Below are 22,371 nucleotides of genomic sequence, written 5' to 3' on the forward strand. Positions count from 1 at the left end.
CGCTTCAGGGTGGAAAGGAAAAAGTTGCCACCTCGTTGGTTAGAGATGAACGTTTTCAAAAACTTTCAATCTTATGTTGCTTTAGATTTTTATAACAGATTAGTACACATGATTGTATGATTGCGTAGTTTGACTTACGTTATTAGTATTCTTAGTCACATTTATACTTTTACACGTAAGAAATGAACACATCAATTAGACAATATCATAATGTATAGAATGTTCAATTTAGATTGTAGCACTAGTTCGAATTGCACCAATGGCGGTGTTTGTGTGGAAAACGAAACGGACTACACGTGTACATGCAAGAATGGGTGGACAGGAAAGAACTGTGAACTCGTCGGTAGGAATGTTGTTTTCTATCAACAGTACTGATAAATACAAACACAATAAATGTCGACCATATTTAATCTTTATCTAAACTAAACATATACACAAATAATATATAGCTACTTTCACTTAGATGTTTAAAACTAATATAAATGCAATAACACTTTTTTACACATAACAAATAGCTGACAATTTAATTGAATATTAATGGTTCCTTTGACCTTCACATATTTATCAGTAATTTCTATATTATTTGTTTCATATTTGATTAATATTGACAAAAAATGTTCAGGTCTAACGTTTCTTTTAGTCTGTACCTGGTCTGGACATTGTAACGACCGTGGAACGTGTGTCCCAACATCAACCAATACAGACTATACGTGTAACAATTGCGCTTTAGGGTGGAAAGGAAAAAGTTGCCATCTCGTTGGTGAGGAATGACTGTTTTATTAATGTATATAGAGCTTCAATAAAAATATTATATTTAACCAGTCATTGCTGACACAATGATTTAAGCATTTTACTGATATAAAATATGCAATATTTCCGTTACGCAATAATTAGTCTTAGTATAATGAATTGTACAAAAAAGGCAAGTAAAGTAGGACGATGGAATTATGTTAACAATGCTCTGAACATTCTGTTCTTATGATATCTGATCAACATTCGAACATGATTCTGGTCCGATGAAGAACATGACCGCAAGGGTGCGGTTCAGTTTTCCATACATGGTTATAGTGAAACCTTGTGTACACTTAAGGAATCTTAGTTTTGTCTAATCGCATGAAACTGGCTCAGATCAATCGTTCAAATTATGTCTGGTCTGCGTTCAAACATGGTTTTTGAAAAGCATTACTGCAGGAGGAACTGATTTTGTTTTCCTTTTTTTAATAATGCCAATAGCGCAAAATTTTTAAAACGATTAATTTATTTCAGTCTAGTTTAGTGGGGTCTCAGAGGTGCGCCTAAGTGCCTTTGTGTTGTATAACACAGTTTATGATAACCAAATCTTGAAATCTTTAAGACCTTTAGATCTCAAAAGCCTTGATCTTAATTCAACTAACTGTGCTCAATCTTGAACAAAATACAAAACAAAAATCTGTTAAACGTTCTGTTATTTCATTATAACATTATAAATTCATTTAATGATCTAATCTATTGTTTTAACACAAAACAGAACACAGTCGAAACTGACCTAACGGCCACCTGAAATTTACGGTCACTTGCAAATAACGGTCAGTCTGGAATCCCCCCGACAAAAAACAATCTTTATTACACTTGAAAATAACGGCCAACGGCCACTATATTCCACTCCGAAATAAACGTTTGAACTGAAATCAACGGTCACGCGTCAGTCGTATCGAGTCGCGAAAATTACAAAACCAGCACATCATTTGCCCGTCTATTTTGCGGTTAAAGCGTCTGATAGCGGTAATTGCCTTTGCTATAATAATAGCGGCCCGCTGCGATAAACAAATAATAAGTTGTTGAGAAGGTTTGTTTTCCGGGGATAATTGTGGGGTACCTTCAAAATAAAATATGTCAGCGTATGTGACACGTTTAAAGTAATTATCGCTAATTAAATCACCGCTAATTAGTACTCAGCACTTCCACCATCCAGCACCGTCTGCTCGGTCAGCGAAACGCGTCAGTAGATCGATCACTTAAAGAACGTTGCTTTGTCTAAGAATAACCAGTTAATGCTTGACTCCATCATGAAATTGCAAGACGAACTCTTTGCGCATCTGGTCAAGTGTACTAGTATTCATAGAAGATTAGCGAATTGTTTTAGAGTGGAGTGAATTGTTTTTATTGTTGCGAGTGATAATGGTTGTGTGTGTTTTAAAAAAAAATTGCGTGATAAGTTATCTTGTTTTTGTGCGTGACGTGCTAGGTCTTTTGTTATAAGTAATGAATGAATGTTTTTATTTTGAATGAGGTTGTTAATAAAAATACTGTTGGTGTGATGTTTGCGAACGAACAAATTTTAATAATTGTGTGCGTCTTTTTGTTTGAAAACGAACGGTACAGTAAGACCGTACTATCGGTTTATGACAGCGAATCCGCTTTTTAAACTTGTACGGACGTGACGTAAATGGCCCGTGACAAGCTTTATTTACTGAATAAACGATATGCATGAGTAAACAATTATACTAGCGTTGATAAAATCATTGCTTAATTTAACAATATGACATTAAATCAATCTATAAGATATTATTCTGTAATATTCAATGTAAGTAAATTATGTTATTATGCTTAGTAAACGGCAATGAGCATTTGTTTTACACTGTATGCAAACGACTGGGTGGGGTAACGACGTAGCCATACTACCAACTGACCAACCATCTTTAAATTGTGATCCGAATGCAACGGTCACCTGTGGACAACTGTCATTTTGGTAATTTCCCTTGAATGATTGTGAATTCAGGTTTGACTATATAAGCAATTTTTAAAATTGCAATCAGAAAAAAAAATGCTTTGCTTGATGTAATAATTTCTTTTAGGATATCGACAATCCAGCCAGTCAATAAAACTCCAATCGTGTCTTGATGTCCACAATAACCGATCTCAGAGTATATATGTATGCTGAGACAGCTTTCAGTTGACGCTATGTGTTAAATTGCATTGTGCTATGTTGCAAGCATTCACTGAAGGTACGTTTGGCAACAACTGTGAGCAGACGTGTGATTACTGCAATGTGGGTCAATGGCTAGTATCAGTAGGGTTGCAAGCCTGGATATAGTGGGCGACTCTGCATGATGTGAACATTTTTCAGAAGTAGAAATTAGCAACACTTTGGATAAACGGGGCTTAATGCATTTGCGCAACGTGTCATCCCAGATAAGCTAGTGCAGTCCGAACTATCAACATCGGGGCTTAAGTGTAGTACACTTTTAATTGGAATAGTATTGTTTAAGAGATATGAGTTTTAAACTCTTTGAATGCGTGTATTACAAATATTTTGCATATATGTTTCATAACAAACAAAGACGTGACACCGGACATCGACCTATACATAAGTCAAACATGAGCCAATTTTGTAACAGAAGGATAGCTTAGGACCTATTAAAATACAATTATTCGACTGGTATTTATTTGCATTAGTTATTTTACACAAAAAGTGTAGATGGAGTGAAATTTGTTGCACGAGCATTTCATGTTTTGTGTGAATAACTTATTCATTATTTATTGTCAATTAGTGTTTTTTGCAGTAGTGAGTTGTACGTAGTTGCTTAAGTAAAGCGATAAATGTAATAACGTGAACTATGAAATGTCCCTTCTGGGTCTGAACCGTTTGATAATGTCATATGAATATTGAAACTGCATAAACACAATCAGGAGAGCGTTGTAAACAACTCGATACTTGACTGCAAAACCAGAAGACAAAACATAATAAACAGCATGGTCATTTTTTAATTATTAGAATTTCACATAGATAAGTTATGCTTTATTCAACGCAAATAATCGGCTGCATGTATCATATTAAGTATACAGGTCTAACTTAACGCAAATGAATTTCATACATTAAATTAAGAGCAGATTAAGATTATGAATTAAGTGCATTAATAATTGACAATGAAAACGTTTTGTGTAATGAAATAATAAACGGTTAAACATCTAAGTAAGTGAATAAATATTCTAAAAATGAAAATAAAAAACTATGCTGAACATCAATCAAGGCGAAGCGAAATTGACTCTTGCGCATACAGTCCTTAGATTGTTTTCCTCGGTTATACATTGCCAAGTATAGCTGACATAAGTGGCACAGCATAAATGAAATACGGAAGCGGGAATGTTGCGATGCTCTTTAGACGGTGTCAAACACACTCGCATTTAGGTGAATTTGAACGCTCTCTCGACTATGTGTGAAATGAAATCTATAGGGATTCAATCGTCTTTGCTCTTCGAATAAAAACACTTTTTGTTAGTTCTACTGCGACATTAAAAAAAAGAAAAAGAAAATACAGGAGTATCCTTCGTATTTAAAATAGCAGACGAATTATTGAGCGGCATAAACATTTAAACTAACAACAAGATGAAACCTAACTGGTCAGACGTTTGTTATTTGGTGTTTAACATCGTGTGGGTGTCTTTTACAAAGTGTATTAAATTATGTATCATAGTTAAACGCAAAAAGGTGGACGGAGGCTTAATAATTACCGTTCTATTACACTATTAAGTTTCACTCCAAGCTCTAAACTACAATTTTAAAAAACATGCATAGAAAATGTCTATACGGAAATAAACAGTATTTCGGATGCGCAATTTCGATTTCGTTCAGGGCACCTTATTTGTATTGTTCACTCTTTTATTCAGAAATAAATCAAGAAAACAATGTATCCACGACACATACGTGGACATGATGAAATATTTTAATTATCGTTATATAGTTGAACTTTGCGAAGTGTGGAGTATGCCAAGCCAAAGGAATTAGAAAGAGATCACAATGATAACATTTCCTTAAGAAGAACGTATTAAGTTATTTGTTTTCCGGAAAGAATGTGTTCATATCAGGAGGTCAATATTGAATGCTGTTCACAATATGAATACGATACGCTCAATTGTTCTGTTCCGCGTGTTTGATTGTTGGCTTGCTTATTTGGTTGTGTGTTTGTTTTTAAATAAATAATCATCATAATCAGAGAGCGTGCTTTAAGTGTGCGCTCTTTGGAAAGTCCAAACCGCATAATACTGTATACGTATAAGCTTCAATTCATTGAAGCACTTCCTTAAATACGTAGATGTTGAAATAAAATATTGTGATTATGTTTAAACATTTATTATACGAGGTTTGCTATGTATTATTTTTGCAGAATGATTAATATGGCCTTTGTTCGACGATCAATGTCCTCCATTTATTTTTAAACAAATATTACAACATCTTTATTTAGTAAAAATACGATTATTGTTGTAACCACTTCCAGTTTCTATGTTATTTAGTATGTGAACTTATTACTGTATGGTCAATTCTGTTTCACGTCGCATTTTGATATGTTTATTACTCCCTGATTAAGACTAACGATACAAAATGAACAATTCGTTAATTTATGTACTGTTCTGAACTATATTTTGGTAATCTTATGTGACACCACAGGGCATAGATGTTTGTTATTTGACAAGTAACGTTCGCTTAGGTTGTTCAAATCATGCCACTGGCGTCCAAAAGTTCCACGCTTAAGGCATACTTTATTAATTAGGACTTGTATAATAACTATCGACGCCCTTTAAATCTCTTCTCTGAAACTGTAAGGGTCAGGAGTTTTATATAAGGTGTGAAATATTTGATAGTTCATTTCTTTTAAGGTTGTTAAAATCATGCGCCTGTGGTCAAAACTGATGAATGTAAATGCATTTACCGAGAATGTCCGGCTGACAATAGTCACATCGTTTTTAATTGTGTACAGGACGATCTTGACATTTGGTTCGTCATCATATCGACCTTACGTCCGGTCTTTCAGTTTGAAGCCAACCACTCCTTGGAAAATTTCCTCGAAAGCATCATTCAACTTCTGTAAATTGCCTCGACTATGAAGAGAATCTATAGTGATTTGTCCACTCTTTGCTGTTTAATAAAAATACATTTCATTTCAAGTCTCGCATTTGAATATTTTGACGTTTAATTAACACTGCAACGGGTGGCCCTTTTTCATATTTTCATGAAGAAATTTATTTGCATATATGATTGTGTAAATGCATGTATTTTATTCTTCAGAACTTTATCGAAATATAAATAGACTCCGAGAATGCATTTATTTAGCATCGTTTATGCGGAAAGATTGTTCAATGGCATAGACGGGGCCGTGTGTATACATTGACATTTCCGCATAGACAAACACGTCACATCTTTGCAATGACACGCCAATGCGATTTCACATTCATGTCAGTGGACGTTTCCGTAGGACTATTAGTTAATGACTACATGTTTTACCATGCTTTTATGTATAACTCTTAGCTAAATACGTTTCCTTACATCCCTGTAAAATAAGCGTATTTATCGACTACATATTTAGTTTCCAATCGCAAGACGTTGTGATAATTAAATGTCGTGCATAACATACAAATGCATCACAACAATACATATTGTATATGATTTATAAAAATATTTGGGTAACACAAGACTTTTGAAAAGGCTCGTATGTCAATACCGTTCAGAAATCATTTAATAAATTAATATATACACACTTTTAACTTGTGTAACACCTATGTATATCTCAATTGTTTTTCTTGAATCGGTATTAAATCAATGTGGATGTCATTAAGCCTCTAAGTTTCGGGCTTATTGAAAGGCTCTTGTGTCCGTTTCCTGATTCGCTTATGTACGATAATGTACGTGGTATGATATTGGCACATTTTGTGCTGAAATTTACGAAACTTACTACACCTTGAAATTACAGAATATTTGAAATTATTCAAGAATTTCAGAAAGACGATCAGCTACAATTCTAAATACTTTACTTTTCAAATGCACTTTCACAAAAGGTTACCGCCATAGACCTCATCATCGCTTGCTGTCAACCTTCCAATATTTGTAATGACACTACAATCCTTTGCAGTTGTCACTACCTACACCAAGAGAAAATAAATGCTTAAAACTGATATGAACTGGGGTTTAATCATGTATTAAATATTGAGCAACTGTCTAAAATACAAAATAGTGAATGTTTATAAGAATGTTTATTATGCTGTTTCATGAGTTTCATATGCATTTAGTGAACTGTGTTTACTTATTTTTGTCTTTAAAAAGTTGTATCTGTATAAAAATTCCAAAAGTTACTGCGTTTGGATAAACAAAGTGTTACGTAGAATATGTGTATGAATCTTACCATTCACAGATCCAACAGAATATTTATCAAAACCATATGTGTTACTTGCAACTTTGGCCATTTCACATGACTTACTTATTTCTTGTCAAGTGGACTGAATACAATATTTTCCGAGGCTCATTGCTACTTTGGTTATCGACGAAATATTAATTTATGATTTGTACTGCCTTTGGAAAATAAACGACCGCTTATCTAGCAATTGAATAGTAGTATCTATGCTATAGTTAAATTATTGGCAACAACCGTTAAGTGAAAACAGTTCTAAGCCATATTGCGAAAATCCGCTTTGGGATCATTTTTAACTATATTTTGTCGAAGTTTTCGATTTGTGAACGGAATAACGGTCACCTATGGGTTGGTGGATAAAAAAAAATTACCTTATTTCGGTCATTAGACTCAGGCTAGTTCCAAATCTTAAAACGACAACGTCTACTACATTTTACCGAAATAAGTAATATATAAATTTATAATCGTAACGTTTGTATTAAAATACTGAAAATTGAGTTATGTTAATTGTAAAATTAACACTGTTCTTTAAAGTAAATAAAAGCTATATATTTAGATATTTCAATGCCAAATTCTATTTATTTAATAATTTTAACGAGTAGTGTACCATAACACATACATTAACGTAGACAAAGTCCAATTCTGATTTCTTTACGTTTTATTTCTGCTTATTAACACAACACAACGTTTTCAAAATGTTTGTCAAATACAAGATACATGCGAAGCCCGCAACGGGCCCAGCCCGCGACAGCAAGCAATAATACACCTATGTTCGGGTACTTACGTAAGACTGTTTATTAATATAGATATAAACAACGAAAGCTTTGATAATTGTTACGTGTACAATTCTGATTGGCTGTGTAAAGTCACGTGTCTGTGACGAATGCAACGGACACATAGCGAATAAATACGGACTTGACCGAATGTTGACACTTAAGATAAACAAATATTCGTGCCCGGTAATAATTGATGTTTGCTAACCCGAGGCTATTCATATGTTGACCCAGGTGGCCGCCTATCCAAGACCGCATGAAATCTGCTACAAAGTTCGACTATCATATTATTCCAATAATGGCCCAAATGTGCGTTTTGTGTGCGTTATGTCACAGTAGTGTCATTGAAATCTGTCCGTTACAAAATATTAATATTCTGTATTATTAGACCTCACTTGTATTCACAATTCTTTACTCCCATAGACCATCGTGACATAGAAATACTCTCAGACCCAGCGGGAAAAAAATTACTGTCTAAAAAATATTGTCGCCCGCTCAAAAAATACTGTCGCCCGCTACCTTAGCAATCAAGATCGGAATGGAAAAACATATGCTGTCCCATTCGCGCATGCGCAGTACGCAGTTTTTCATTTCCGTTGTAAACAGACGACCAAATCCGTCAATCATTGCTTAAATTAAGAACAATTATTGAATATTAAAATTGTTCATGTTTCATATAAATTGTTCATGTTTGAATAGTTTTTCGGTATAATGAAATAAATATTACATGTCTGACAGCTTTGTCAACTTTCGGAAAAATACTGTCAACCTCGGCTTCGCCTCGTTTGACAGTATTTCCTCAAGTTGACAAATTTACTGTCACCCTGTCAGACATGCAATATTTATATATTGTCGACTTTTGTAGATTACACTATCGTTGTTTATAAACTTGGTATCGAATTGTACAAAACGTGTAAAGATAACAAATTCGTATAGATATTATTATAATAAGTGTTGTATGTGCGTGTCCGTGCAAATTCGTAAATATTTGGTTGGAATAAAAATTGATTCACATTTTCAAAGCGATGTGCTTTGGTCGATCGTTGTGTAGAAATACCCGTATGCAACAAAACGTCATAACGTATAGACAATTTTAACACATTTCGGTAATCTCATAATTAATTTAAATAATCGGCTATTATTGCCCAAGAAGAAGAATAATCACAATCAAAATAGCCGGTCGATTACTATTTGACGCGATTAAATAATCGTTCGATGCATTATTCATTGAACCCTCTGCACCCGATTGTATAAACGCTGGTTAAAGTTACCGCTCGGTAACATTCAAACCTTGGTAAGTTTGCGGTTATTCAGGTATAGTAACCTTCAAGGTAACTCGATTGTATAAACACGATATACCGCAAAGTAACCTAACCGCGCATAGTGGAATTTAACCACCGGTAATTTTAACCAAAACATTCCCACAATGCATGTTCTAATGACGTAATTTTCGCGCGAAGTGTCACGCTTATGAACAGCGACATGTATTGTTTTATCAAATTGATTTACAAATGAATTCACAATAAAATAAAGTGTAAATTTTAACTATGAGTTCATCAAAATGACCAGGGACAAATTGATAATGATGTCGGGATTTGCATCATTTAGCGGAATCCCTGGTGCTTCCAAACTGCAAGAGAGTGCTTACAAAGACGTCTATTCTTTAAGTTGTTCTAGATTTAACATAAAAATTATACATGGTCGTCGTAACATGCTAGACGATTCTTCTAATTTGGCTTATGTTTACAATAAACTTACTTACTTTCTTGTACAATAAGGGAATATACCATAGACAAATAAAACATTGTTCAAGTTTAAATATATCTTTGTATGCAGAAATCTGCAAATGCAACCGAGTTCACCAACGGTTATTATTTGTGTCGTGTTCTGAGAAAACTGGGCATAATGCATGTGCGTAAAGTGTCGTCCCAGATTAGCTTGTTAAGTTCGCACAGGCTAATCAGGGACGACACTTTCCGCCAAAAATTGATTTTTGCTAAGAAGGGACTTCATTTTAACAAAAAAATGTCATAAAAGCGGAAAGTGTCGTCCCTGATTAGCATGTTCGAACTGCACAGGCTAATATGGGACGACACTTTAAGCACATGCATTATGCCCATTTTTCTCAGAACACGACACATTTGATAAACTGCTCCGGTTCATTTTAACAGCAGTAATGTACATAGAGTACATGACGTAGCGTGTGACGAAGAAGAAAGTTTATTGAGTTCTCATTTGAATATAATGATATGATGGCATAAGGGTCTTCATTTAACTATGCCAAAATAATTATCAAAGACCCTAGATGCAAACTCGTCAATTATTGCATTAAATGGATTATTTATGGATTTTAAAGGATTATTAAAGGTAAGATACTAGTTCGAACGTGTTTTGTTTTTTGTTTGTACTTTTGATGTTCCCTGTTCTCGGAGAAATGCTTTTAACATGGGCGCCATTGATGCATCGGATCACACACGGCATACCCATAACAGAATATAAGAAACACGTTCTGTGCGTCCTTAAATTCGTCGTCCGAAGTCGGAAATCGTATTGCCCTGTAAATTAAGTCAAATAAAGTGTCAGTCGCTGCAATTTGTTGTTTACTCGTCGAAATTGTGAAGGTCGTCGATGGTTAGCTTTTATAATGTCGCGCGCCGCGGCCGTTTTGTGTAAGTTACCCCTCGGTTACTTGTACTTATCCATCTAGGGAAGCAGGGTATGTTTTAACTGGGTTTTAACCGATCGGTATAACTTACCAAATTGTATACAAACGCTTACCGACCAGTAACCAACATGTTACCGACTTTTAACCGCCGGTATGTGGTTAACCACCGGTTTAACTGTTTATACAATCGGGTGCTGGTATGTTCAATACAATTGTACATAAAGCGGGTTTCCTCTTACGACGTTTGTTTACATTTTTTCCAAAGTTGAAGGCCAATTACATGTATTGGATTTTAGTCGTGTTGCTATGTTGCTACTTATATGCTTTTTCAGCGTCCGCAATCAATTTTTGTTTTCACTCAATAAACCCATCCAGCCCCGTCAATAGCAGGGGGTGGATCGTACGCAAGTAACTCGCGTGGCGTAAGTGAGAAAAATAGTAACTGGTGTTCAAAATGGCGGTAAATGGGTGAATTGTGAATGTTTTCGTCGGAATTTTTGAAAGGTTTGTACATTTACCATATTTATTCGACATTGTCCTTACGCGCAAGATGATCTACTGATATTCATTTAACCTCGGTATAAATCCTGTAGATGCATTATTAATATTAAACAAGTTATTAAAGACTTTATACGCAAATGCTTCATTGTTTACGATTAACACGGTTAATTTTATGTGCATTTTGAAACCATATATAAGGATTTCTCAGCAGTTTTCATGGAAAGGTGGACTCAATAACCATTATAGTTTACCTTGTATAAGCACCAGGATGCTTCCAAAAGGCAAGCGCAATATATGCATCAAAATTTGAAAATTAAACCCCATTTCAATAACTGGTGAGCACCGTACCCCCACTTTCAGTAACTGGTGTTTATTCAATAGTCAGAGTACACAGAAAAAAGAAAACATAATAATATTTATTTTATGTGTTATTACAGATGGAATCGTCCAACGGAGATCAAATTCAATGGGAAGTGTGCGGTGTTGCATTATCATGTGCATACTCTTTAAAGCGGCGCATGCATATTCATAGTGATTCCACATACGAGTGCGATTTTCCAGAGTGCGGAAAAACATTCAAGTGTAAAAAAAATCTCTGCAGCGTCACACCCGTTCCCACACCGATGGTCCAAAGGTCTGTAGTCAGTGTGGGAAGGAGTTCACAACGACGTATTGGCTTAACAAGCATGAACATGAGATTCACCGAGGCAAAGCATCGAAGTATTCATGGACAGTGTGTGCGAAGCATTGTCAGTCAGGATACGCACTTCAACAACATTTGAGTTGACATTCGGATGAAAAAAATACACCCGTGAAGTATGTTCGAAGTCATACAAAACCCCATCAATTCTTCGAATACACAATTGCAGCCCTCCGGACGATGGAAAAGGAAAGCATGCCTGTGCAACATGCACCAAAACATTTAAGACAATGAGGCTGTTGAAACAGCTCATGAATAAGCACGATGCTCCCAAATTTTCTTGCCACGTCTGTGGAAAAATGTTCAAATGGAAGCATTGCATGAACAATCATATTAAGCAATGTTGTGTGGAAATTAATCATGAGTAATTCTAACACCCTTTCTCGTAAAACTACAACGTTTGCCACTGTTTCCCTGTTTATTATTTCATTGTTTGAATTGCTTGTTTTTAAGTTGAGTGCCATTTTTTGCTTAATTAACAAAATTCCTATTCAAACCACAAATCACAATATTTCCTTTAATTTGAGCTTTATCGTCGTTTTAATGTAAGTAATCAGGAAATCAACACTGACAGTCTTTTTGAAGTTATTTTTCTCGAATGTTTTGAAACTTATAGGCTTGCATCCGTTCTTTTATAAATAGGATAGGAAAAATAGATTTTAATAATTAAGTTATCACAGTTGATTTTTTAAAAGTTTTTTGTTTACAAGCTGTATGTTCTATATTACGAGTAGACATTCTGGAACTGAGTGTTTGTTTTTGTATACACTTAGTTGTTTTTGTTCTTATTTCCCAATATGTACATTCCAATAATATGCGATTTTGTAAATTTTTCACAACGACACAGATAATCAAAAAATATGTATACATTGTGTTCGGAATTCGGCATTTTCATTGTTAATATATTTACAAATATTTTGTGGTGGAATTCATGGAAAGATTTTATATAGTATGGGTTTTGGTGCTAGTTAAGTTTCGTACAAGTGACATAAACCATACATTAATAGCGTCATATACTTTTCTAGTCGTTTAAAGTTGGCATGGAGTCTGAGTGTGTTCACATTTTATTGTGATAAATATCCCCACCCCCCTCCGAACCGCTGTGATTGTCATTACAAATAGTAATGTGATTTTATGTTTCATTATTATTACATTCGTAAATAGTAACACAGTGTGTGTTAATACCGTGAGTCGTGTTCTGAGAAAACTGGGCATAATGCATGTGCGTAAAGTGTCCCAGATTAGCCTGTGCAGTCCGCACTGCTAATCAGGAACGACACTTTCCGCCTAAATTGAATTTTTCCTAAGAAGAGACTTTATTTAAAAGAAAAATGTCATAAAAGCGGAAAGTGTCGTCCCTGATAAGCTTGTAGGCTAATCTGTGACGACACTTTACGCACAAGTATTATGTCGAGTTTTCTCAGAACGCGGCTTTCGTGTTTCTAGTCAATTTACATTTATTTGAATTTATTTTGAATCATTATTTAAATGTTAATAAACGTAACAATGAATAAAGTACATTCTAGTATGTCTTATTTGTATGGAACAGATCATGCGTATTATATGATACAGATTCGAGCATTCATGTAAAACGCAAACGTGAACAGTTTTACCAGCAATGCAATTTATTCAGGAAAAAACGTTAATATTTATAGTTCGCTGTACTTGTCCCGCGGATTTAAGCTACAAAACGGGTAAAACAACTTTTACCGTGTCACACAAATATTAGTTACTATTAATCTCATTCTGATCAAAATTCCGCGAACACTTTAAATAAGAAAACACGGCCTCGTTGAATCTTGTTATTTGTCTATTATGCACATAATAATGAACGCCTTTCGGAATTTCGCCGAGGTTGCTTATCGTTCTCTTCTTTCCTTTGTGCGGAGCCCTTATGTCAAACTCATGGTTTCTGAAACAGAAAGCTAAGTTGTGAAGAATTGGGATTGTAACTGCACAAAGGTCCGTATTAACAAATGTTGAAAGGCTTAAATATAGACTCAGACTGAGATTTTCAATCAATTAATTAGCGATTTTAAATCATGCTTTAATAATGAATGAAAAGTGGTCTTTGTGTAAATCTCTTTATAGTAAATGTGATTTTTGTATGACACGAATTGTATATAAAATGATAGTTCGATTCTTTTTTTAAGTCTGAGTCTATAATTCAGACGAAAACCTTCATGAATTTAAGCCTTGTTTTTATGTACATATACCAAGTGTGCTTTTTTAAGAAACACCAGTTACTGAAAGTGGGGGTACTGTGCTCACCAGTTATTGAAATGGGGTTTAATTTTCGAATTTTGATGCATATATTGCGATTGCCTGTTGGAAGCATCCTGGTGCTCATAAAAGATAAACTATAATGGTTTTTGAGTCCACCTTTCCATAAAAACTGCTGAGAAACCCATATATATGGCATACAAATGCACATACAATGAAACGTGTCAATCGTAAACAATGAGAATCTTGTGCATAAAATCTTCAATAACTTTTGTAATATTGATAATTCATTAATCGGATTTATACCGAGGTTAAATGGATATCAGAAGATCATCCTGCGCCTAAGTATAATGTCGAATAAGTATCGTAAATGTACAAACCTTTTAAAAACTCCGACGAAAACATTCACAATTCACCCATTAACCGCCATTTTGAACACCAGTTACTATTTTTCTCACTTACGCCACGCCAGTTACTTGCGTACGATCCACCCCCTGAATAGGTTTCAAATCAGTATGCTTACATATATGTATTATCCCCCACGATCTTATAATGAAACCATTTATTGTGACCAACATTTTGTAAATGAAGAAACCAACAACCATGCAGCGTTGTGAGTGCTTTATAAAACAGACGGTATGGTATCAAGCAGTCGATTATGGGCACGGTTTCTGATACTTCAACTTCCTCACAAACTCATTTGTCCCTTTGTCAGCTTGTTATAAATTTCATTATCTTTAGTTTTTGCAAAATTAGAAACATAGATTATGTACCATAGACAGGTACTATTCAAGCCTGAGAGAAATTATTTTACCTATATGAACTGTTGAAAGGCGCCTTTTTGATTGTGTATGTATTGCTTTTTGTTCCTATAACAATGCAGAGGCGTCAACATCCCAAGCGCCGGAATACCAATCAACTGCCTCGTCTACTACGGAATCGTTGACATCTATGTACATCGGCGTCGGGGTTGGCTTCTTTGTGTTGGTTGTCATCAATGTAGCAGTTATTGTCATCGTAACAAAGAAGTAAGCTTGAACATAACTTTTCAATATAACACATATGTTCAATGTGTAATAATATATTAATATAGACAATATATTGAAGGAAACATAGATTTACTGTATATGATTGCACTTAATACATCCGATGCAATTCAATTATAATCCATAATGTGATGTACGACACAACATGCATGATTATTCGAGAAGGCGTTTATTACACAGGCATTAAACATTCGAATTGTGTATGTTCTTAAAAATAAGAGTGTCTGATTGCATTTGCTTATCTTGAAGTAGGTATGGTTTGAAAGTTGTCAACTTGTATTTCCATAACTGCTGATTCATCTTCGCGTACTTATCGGATCCAATAAACTTCTTAAGATCCTTCAAAAGGTGCAGTTTTTGTCTCTCCTACATATGTGAATCACTTGCCCCGGTAACTATGTATATTTTACTATTCATTGGTATATCTGAAGTAAACTTTGTTTCTCATATCGTTTCCAGCTGCATCATTGAAATCCCATGCTTCTCTCATGTATGAACAGATTGCATAAATGTGCGTTCTTCACAACCAGCTCCTGTTAGGTCCCTAGGACACTTGCCTGCTGTGTTTCTTAATTTCACTTATACTTCAGTTACTTGCAGCCTCTTCTGAGTACTACTAGTAATCGACGGTGTGGGAACATAATATCATGTGATCACAGGTGTCAATTGTCGGCTGTTGTTTCATGAACATGTAGCCGAGTTTGGTGGGATTACTTGTGAGAATCATTCTCCAGCTGCCATAATACGATTCCTAGTAAAGGTTTATGTGCAATTCTGTTCACACGACGTACATGTCAGATCTGAGGCTTTCGATTCGTATGGACGTCACTGTATCAATGACTTTTACTTATTCGTTAAAGTAGCGTGGCTCGAGCTCTATCCGTAAATTTGTATTATGTCCATATCATGCGTCCATATAAACAAAACAAAATTGTCGACTAAACCTTACGTTGGCAAGATGTTGTTTTTGACAGCCTAAACTACTGTTTCAACAAGATCTCGTGTAAGACGCGTACAATATACCATACAACCCATAATCGCCCCTGCAGTCTTTGTTAAGTGACAATCGCCGAAAGACAAGGTGGTGTATCTAAAACGGCGTCGATCATAATGACGACTTAAACAGTTGGTACTGTAAAATCATTAAAGTTCGTGTGGTACTAATTTTCGTGGATTTCGTGGTTCCGCTGAACCACGAATTCAAGTACCAACGATTTTTGATACATTTTAATGCGAAATCGGTCTTTTTTGAATGGCATTTCCGCCATCTTCTTTTGTTGTCGGTTGTCCGAGATATTTGTTTTTTGTAATAGTAACTTCACTTCAGTAGGTCACATTACACTTTTATCTCGACTAATTAAAATATTTCAAAAGTGTAAATGTTGTTGTTATTTTCCACTTATTTGTTGTAAATTAAATATGTTTGAACTAAGATGTTTATGATTACTTAGTATGATAAGAACTATGATGTTAATGATTAATCAGTATGAATAACAAGTAATGTGTTTATATAAAATATCAATTTGTTCGCCATCCAGTGCATTAATAAAACACTAAAGTCGTGCGAGTTTTTCTTTTTTATTCATCATTGTAAATATACGTTTTATTCATCATGGTTAATAAATGTAACGCGCAATTTTTGCCCTGGTTTCGTCACAGTAAGAAGCGTACTCCCCACGCTTCCGTTTACGTCCAATGACCATTTCTTCTACTGCATCGTAAGCGGCCCGGTTAATAAAGTTTCAGTCGTAGACAGAGCCTTTGCTGGGTCGGGCAATCCTGCCATAGTAGGAGAACGTGTCGGTACTGTTCCCGTTTTCAACCATTTTGAAAGAGACATTGTTTGAACGCAAGTTAATGCGATATGTTGTTTTATTGATAAGTGTTTGGTTAATAATGCTTTTATAATCAAGCACGGTATATAAACTGTACATCAACGACTATCCTCTTTTACGGGACATCGTCAAATTAACAGTTTGAAGATTTATCACATATGTCAATTAGTGCCAATTAAACTTAAAAGAGACATTACAGTTTTCACACCTGTATTTTGGGGACCTTATTACTCAATTGTTACGACTAGGGGACCTATTGCGCTGTGATTTACAAATATTGTTAAAACAACATTGATGGCAATTAGCGAGTGGGGACCCACAAGTGCACCGCTTTATCGCTCTTATCGTCAATTATCGGAAACACTTACACGCTTCAGTGCACATTAACCTTGAGTCTTGCTGTCAACACAGATAAGCGATTATGCTTCGTTATTACTCTGGTTGTTTTATTAAAACTTTAATAATAATGACGGTAAGTTGTTTTTTATTTAAAATCCACGAAATTACGTGTCAACGAATTAGTTGTTTTTTATTTGAAATCCACGAAATTACGTGTCAACGAATTAGTTGTTTTTTATTAAACCACGAAATTTCATACCGACGAATTTCTATACGTTTACAGTATATCCAAGTCAACTGTGCCACTAAATAACTATAGGCATATAATTCCTAATCTGTCGGATAAAAAGCCCTCATTCCCAAAACAGCATTGTTTAATCGGTAATAAAGTTCATGTATCTATTTAGTCGCGTCTATGATATTTGAGGGAAGTCACATCACGTGATAAGGCAATTAATCTTCTATCTTGCCGCAATATATCCGCTATCTTCTTTTTTCTTAGAGGCATCAATCGTATCTGATGCCTTTGGTTGCCTTAAAAGTTACACTAGGTTTGAATGCTGCTCGTTATATATTTGGATATTCATTGTCATTTTGAATGTCCATTTAAACCTAATTTAAATAGCATATCGTCTGCTTCTTTCACTTTTTTGTGCATATGTTTTGTTTTGTTATCAGGCATTTCAAATATAAGTATTTATTTTATCAATTTTTTTGTAAATTAATTGAATAATTAATTGATTGGTTATTAATTGCTAAATTAATGAATTCATAAAATATTATTGTTTATTTATTTATTTATTCATTATTTATTTATATGTATTTATTTGTTTATTCACGAATTCATTTATTTATGCATTAATTAATTAATTAATTAGTTAATTCATAAATTAATTAATTAATTCATTCATTCATTCATTTATGCATTAATTCATATATTTATGTATTAATTGATCAATGTATTTATGTATTTATTCATTTGTGTATTTATTTTTTTATCAAAAATTCTATGATTTACTTTTAACTTTTGAAGACTCCGAAGAAGAAATACTCCCATGCCAAACACCTTTACTCCCCAGATAAATGAGGTGAGTTGCAACCCATTGGTAAACACACAGTAATTCATATCATATTGCATTACAAGAACTGTAATGTTGACGATAGAAGACACATTGTAAACTTATTAACACACTAGTTATTTGGGAAAGACGAAAACAGTTATAGTAAGCTACTGTTCATTGATTATTGTCTTACTCCCTCGTTGCCTGCCGACCTTGTTGCTAGGTAAACGCTTAAATATTACATACATACATACATGTGTTTGTACAGTTCAATTTTTTTAAATCTCAGTTTGGAACGTTGAAATGATCCGATTGACAGTCTTTTGTTCAAACCACCATTTGCTACAAAAAGTGTGTTACTATAATTACCCCTTTACATAGGTGACTTTTTCTTTATAAAGTATGACGTATAAAAGTGTAAAGATATTTAAATATAAAATTGATTTGTGTTGCACGGTTAAGTACACGAAAGCCAAAGCTGTAGAAGATTTTCGCTTTAACAGTGATGTCACGTCAATGTATTATTCAATGATCATTTCCAATTGATAGTTGTTAAATGTTAAAAATATTCAAATTTATTCAAAGATTGCGAATGTCATCATTATATACTATTTTATTTGATTATTATTCATACAAATTTTGTATTTAAACAAATGGTGCACACAAAAAAAGATAAAAATCCTCTATATTTATATAAACTAACATCGTGATGAACATGAGCCAGATAACATTTACCTTTTAATGCAGGGGAGAGAGTATCAAAATCTGACAGCCCGTGGTCTCATAGAAAGCGTTTATGATCGCATAGCAGACCGTGATGTGCATTTGAGTGAGTATGAAAACTTAAAGATTGCCACAGAGACGAGTTTGTAGTCTAACGTCCCCCCAATACAGGGTGCCACTAGCAGCACGGATGACTTTACCTAAGACCAATAACTGCAAAGCTGTCGTAAGACATATCAATATCACTGACAACGAAATACTAGCCGTTACGTTAAACGAGTGTCATTTGCAAGATTACATCAGTGACAACAGAGCATTCGATGGGTATACATGCCTCGCTTAAAAAACAAGCGATTGTTCCTTCGCACAAAACATGAAGGACATCAGTTTGTTATATACACATGTATGCAACCTTGTAAAGTAGGAAGGAATAATTTATATTGTAAAAGATAAATAAAACAAAAGGTTATTTATTTGCATTCGTATTCATAAATTATATATCACAAAAGTAATACCAAATACAAATTAAGACGTGAAAACATGTTAAGATAATATGTGTTCTCTCAAATCGGTATCTGTTTATTGATGTTTGCGACCAATTGTTTGTGTGTGATTTTCCTTAATGTCCTTACATGATATTCTAACATTAAACTATTTCTCTGTCGCTTCATTTCGTTGTGTGCGTTCGGTTTATATTATGTTTATTCTTGATGTACAATAACGCTGCACAATGTGAATGTATATTTACGTATTTCGTATCGCTATGCCATGCAGCAAAATACTCCAATCTTAAACGACGAGTTCAGAGTAAAGCCGTCACATTTTGAATTGCTGAATCCCTTCTATTGAAATAATGCGATTTAAGCGCACAAGTTTGCTGAAAATGCAAAAAAATAAATTTTAACAACGTTTCTTTTTATTTTTATTAATGAAAACTTAAGTTAATTGACCGTTGGCTTAATATTCGTCGTCCGGAATGCGCTAGATGTTGGACAAAACAGACAATATTATGGCAGTACAAATTAATTTGACCCTTGTTAATTCATTTTAAAACCATTTTAAAATAGTATACTTATTTCGATACAACAATCATTGTTAAATAACATGGATTATTATTGTTTGTTATTTCCACTTTTAAGATTTCTTTTTAGAAATACTGAGTTCCAGAATTCTCTTGCAATTTTGAGTAAATTTGTCAAAAACTATTGTGCTGTTCTCATACGTTTGAATAACCTTTTTTGCCGTTTCTTTAATTGTTTTAGCCTGCAAGTATGGTTTTATTTGAAAATGATTGATGGACGAAAGAATAACGAAACCAAATATACTATTCTTATATAAGTTATGAGTATTATTGTATGTATCTTTATAGTAACATAAGTGTTATTATTAACGTGTCAAATTTAAGATTGTATGTTTTTTTCATAGATTACACAAATTAAAGATATGAATGTGGTTGCTGCAATTCGTCAACTTGTTGTATGATCAATTGTATAATAACGTGAATACATGCCTGTGTACACATTTGGCTTAATCAATAATCAAATTCAGTCGTGTTTTAATATTACAAAATATTACTTCTTACGAAGGAAAAGTTTGATTTTGCATGATATTAAATACATAGATTGCTTTGAGAATAGTCTAATAACGCTTTGTCTTTTTGACATCATGTGAACTTGATATCATGTTTCTGTACTTCGATATTATTTAATCTAAACATCTATACAATGTAAATCGTGCAATTCTTATATATTATTTTGATGGATGGACTGTGTAATTTACGTGCTTTGTATGCACATATTTCTCTGTTACAGTTTCCTTAAAAAGTATTCTATATCGTGCTATATTGTATAGCTGGTATTTCCTAAGATCTCTGAACATATGTTTCGATGGTATGTAACATTTATATAAATTAAATATAACGATAAATTATACTGTGTTTGTTATGTATCATTTAGGCATAAATTTACTGTATATTGAGAGAATCGATTTCGATATTATCGGTTAATTAGGTAAATAGTCTATATTGAGCATATGTACGTGGATATAATTTATGAATTCAATGAATGTATATCTAGCGTTAGTACTTAGATGTGTTTTCTTTATGTAAATCAATGTACATATTTGATGGCTCAATTTTCCTGAGATGAATCAACTATTGAATACATATATTTTGATTTTGTTCAGTTTCAGTTTGTATACAGAAATAAAATTATATTGTGAACATGTATTTTGATTTTTTAGATAACATAACTGTATAACTTTCACCCGTATATTGTTGGTTCTGAGATAAATGAAATTAATATAGTATTCATATATTTTACTCTATGCTTTCCTTCAATTAAATAATTGTACATTGATCACATGTATGTTATGACTGTAGATGATGCAATTGTAGATCGATTTTATTATTTCCGGTTTTAAAAGTATGGGATATTGTTCATATATACCTTGATTCGGGGAGATATATATTAATTTTATTTTGTGCGCCTGTTTTTGGATCTTATATTTTCATGCTGTAAATTAATATCAGCTGTATTGAGTAAATATATTTAGAAAATATATTATTATATATATTTGTATGATTAAGTTGATACATTCCTTAATTAAATGCATTTAATAGTGCGCATGTAAATGTATTTCGAAGCCGTTTGTTTTCCTGGTGTAACTGAGTGCCGTAATATGTGCTGATATAAGATTTTCTTTCAAATTATTTAGTTACAAATGCGGCAACATTCTCACGAACTGCCCAAAGCCCATCTGTTCGCTCGTAAATATACTCGGATATCGTCGCGGGAAAATAACATGGAATATATTGTCACACACAAAATAAAAACGAGCATTTTGTATCTAGTTAAATCTATGATAACAGACCACATATATCGCCGGAATTTTGGCTATTGCTATAAGGTATACTCGTATGTGTTAACTTTATTGTATGAAATAATTTACGAAATATTGGTTGATTTTGAGTATATATGCTGTATTACTATAACTGTGTTTTGTTTGAATATGCATGAGTGTTTTTTAGTATTTATATGCCTTAAATGTACAACATTTATACGGCTACAAAAACAATTTCGAGCCACCATGTGGGCTGGGCTGGTTTTTGGTTTGTTGGTTGTCCGAGGGGATATCATCTTTTATGCATGAAGGGATTTAGATGATACTTGTACTTACTTGTACTTACTTGTACTTACTTGAACTTACTTGTACTTACTTGTACTTACTTGTACTTACTTTATTTCATGAAGCCTCACACTTTTTCAATTATTTTACTATGGGGCATCTTGACAAGTTAGTATTTTTATTTGAATAAAATTCAATTTTACGTTTTTATTGGGTTTC

The 22,371-nt window shown here is 33.7% G+C and overlaps 1 protein-coding gene and 1 long non-coding RNA gene across 2 annotated transcripts in view; both read left to right on the plus strand.

Moving 5' to 3' along the window:
- Window positions 1–22,371, plus strand: part of LOC127848657 (calmodulin-like) — a 347,495-nt gene that overhangs the window by 254,358 nt on the left and 70,766 nt on the right. The window lies entirely within an intron of this gene.
- On the plus strand, window positions 232–22,354 carry LOC127848663 (uncharacterized). The gene is made up of 5 exons (XR_008034631.1): window positions 232–343; window positions 641–760; window positions 14,906–15,050; window positions 18,276–18,330; window positions 19,051–22,354. It is a non-coding gene; the product is annotated as an uncharacterized LOC127848663 (long non-coding RNA).

This window comes from Dreissena polymorpha, chromosome 10 (assembly GCF_020536995.1).
Source record: "Dreissena polymorpha isolate Duluth1 chromosome 10, UMN_Dpol_1.0, whole genome shotgun sequence".
In the NCBI taxonomy this organism is placed as follows: domain Eukaryota; kingdom Metazoa; phylum Mollusca; class Bivalvia; order Myida; family Dreissenidae; genus Dreissena; species Dreissena polymorpha.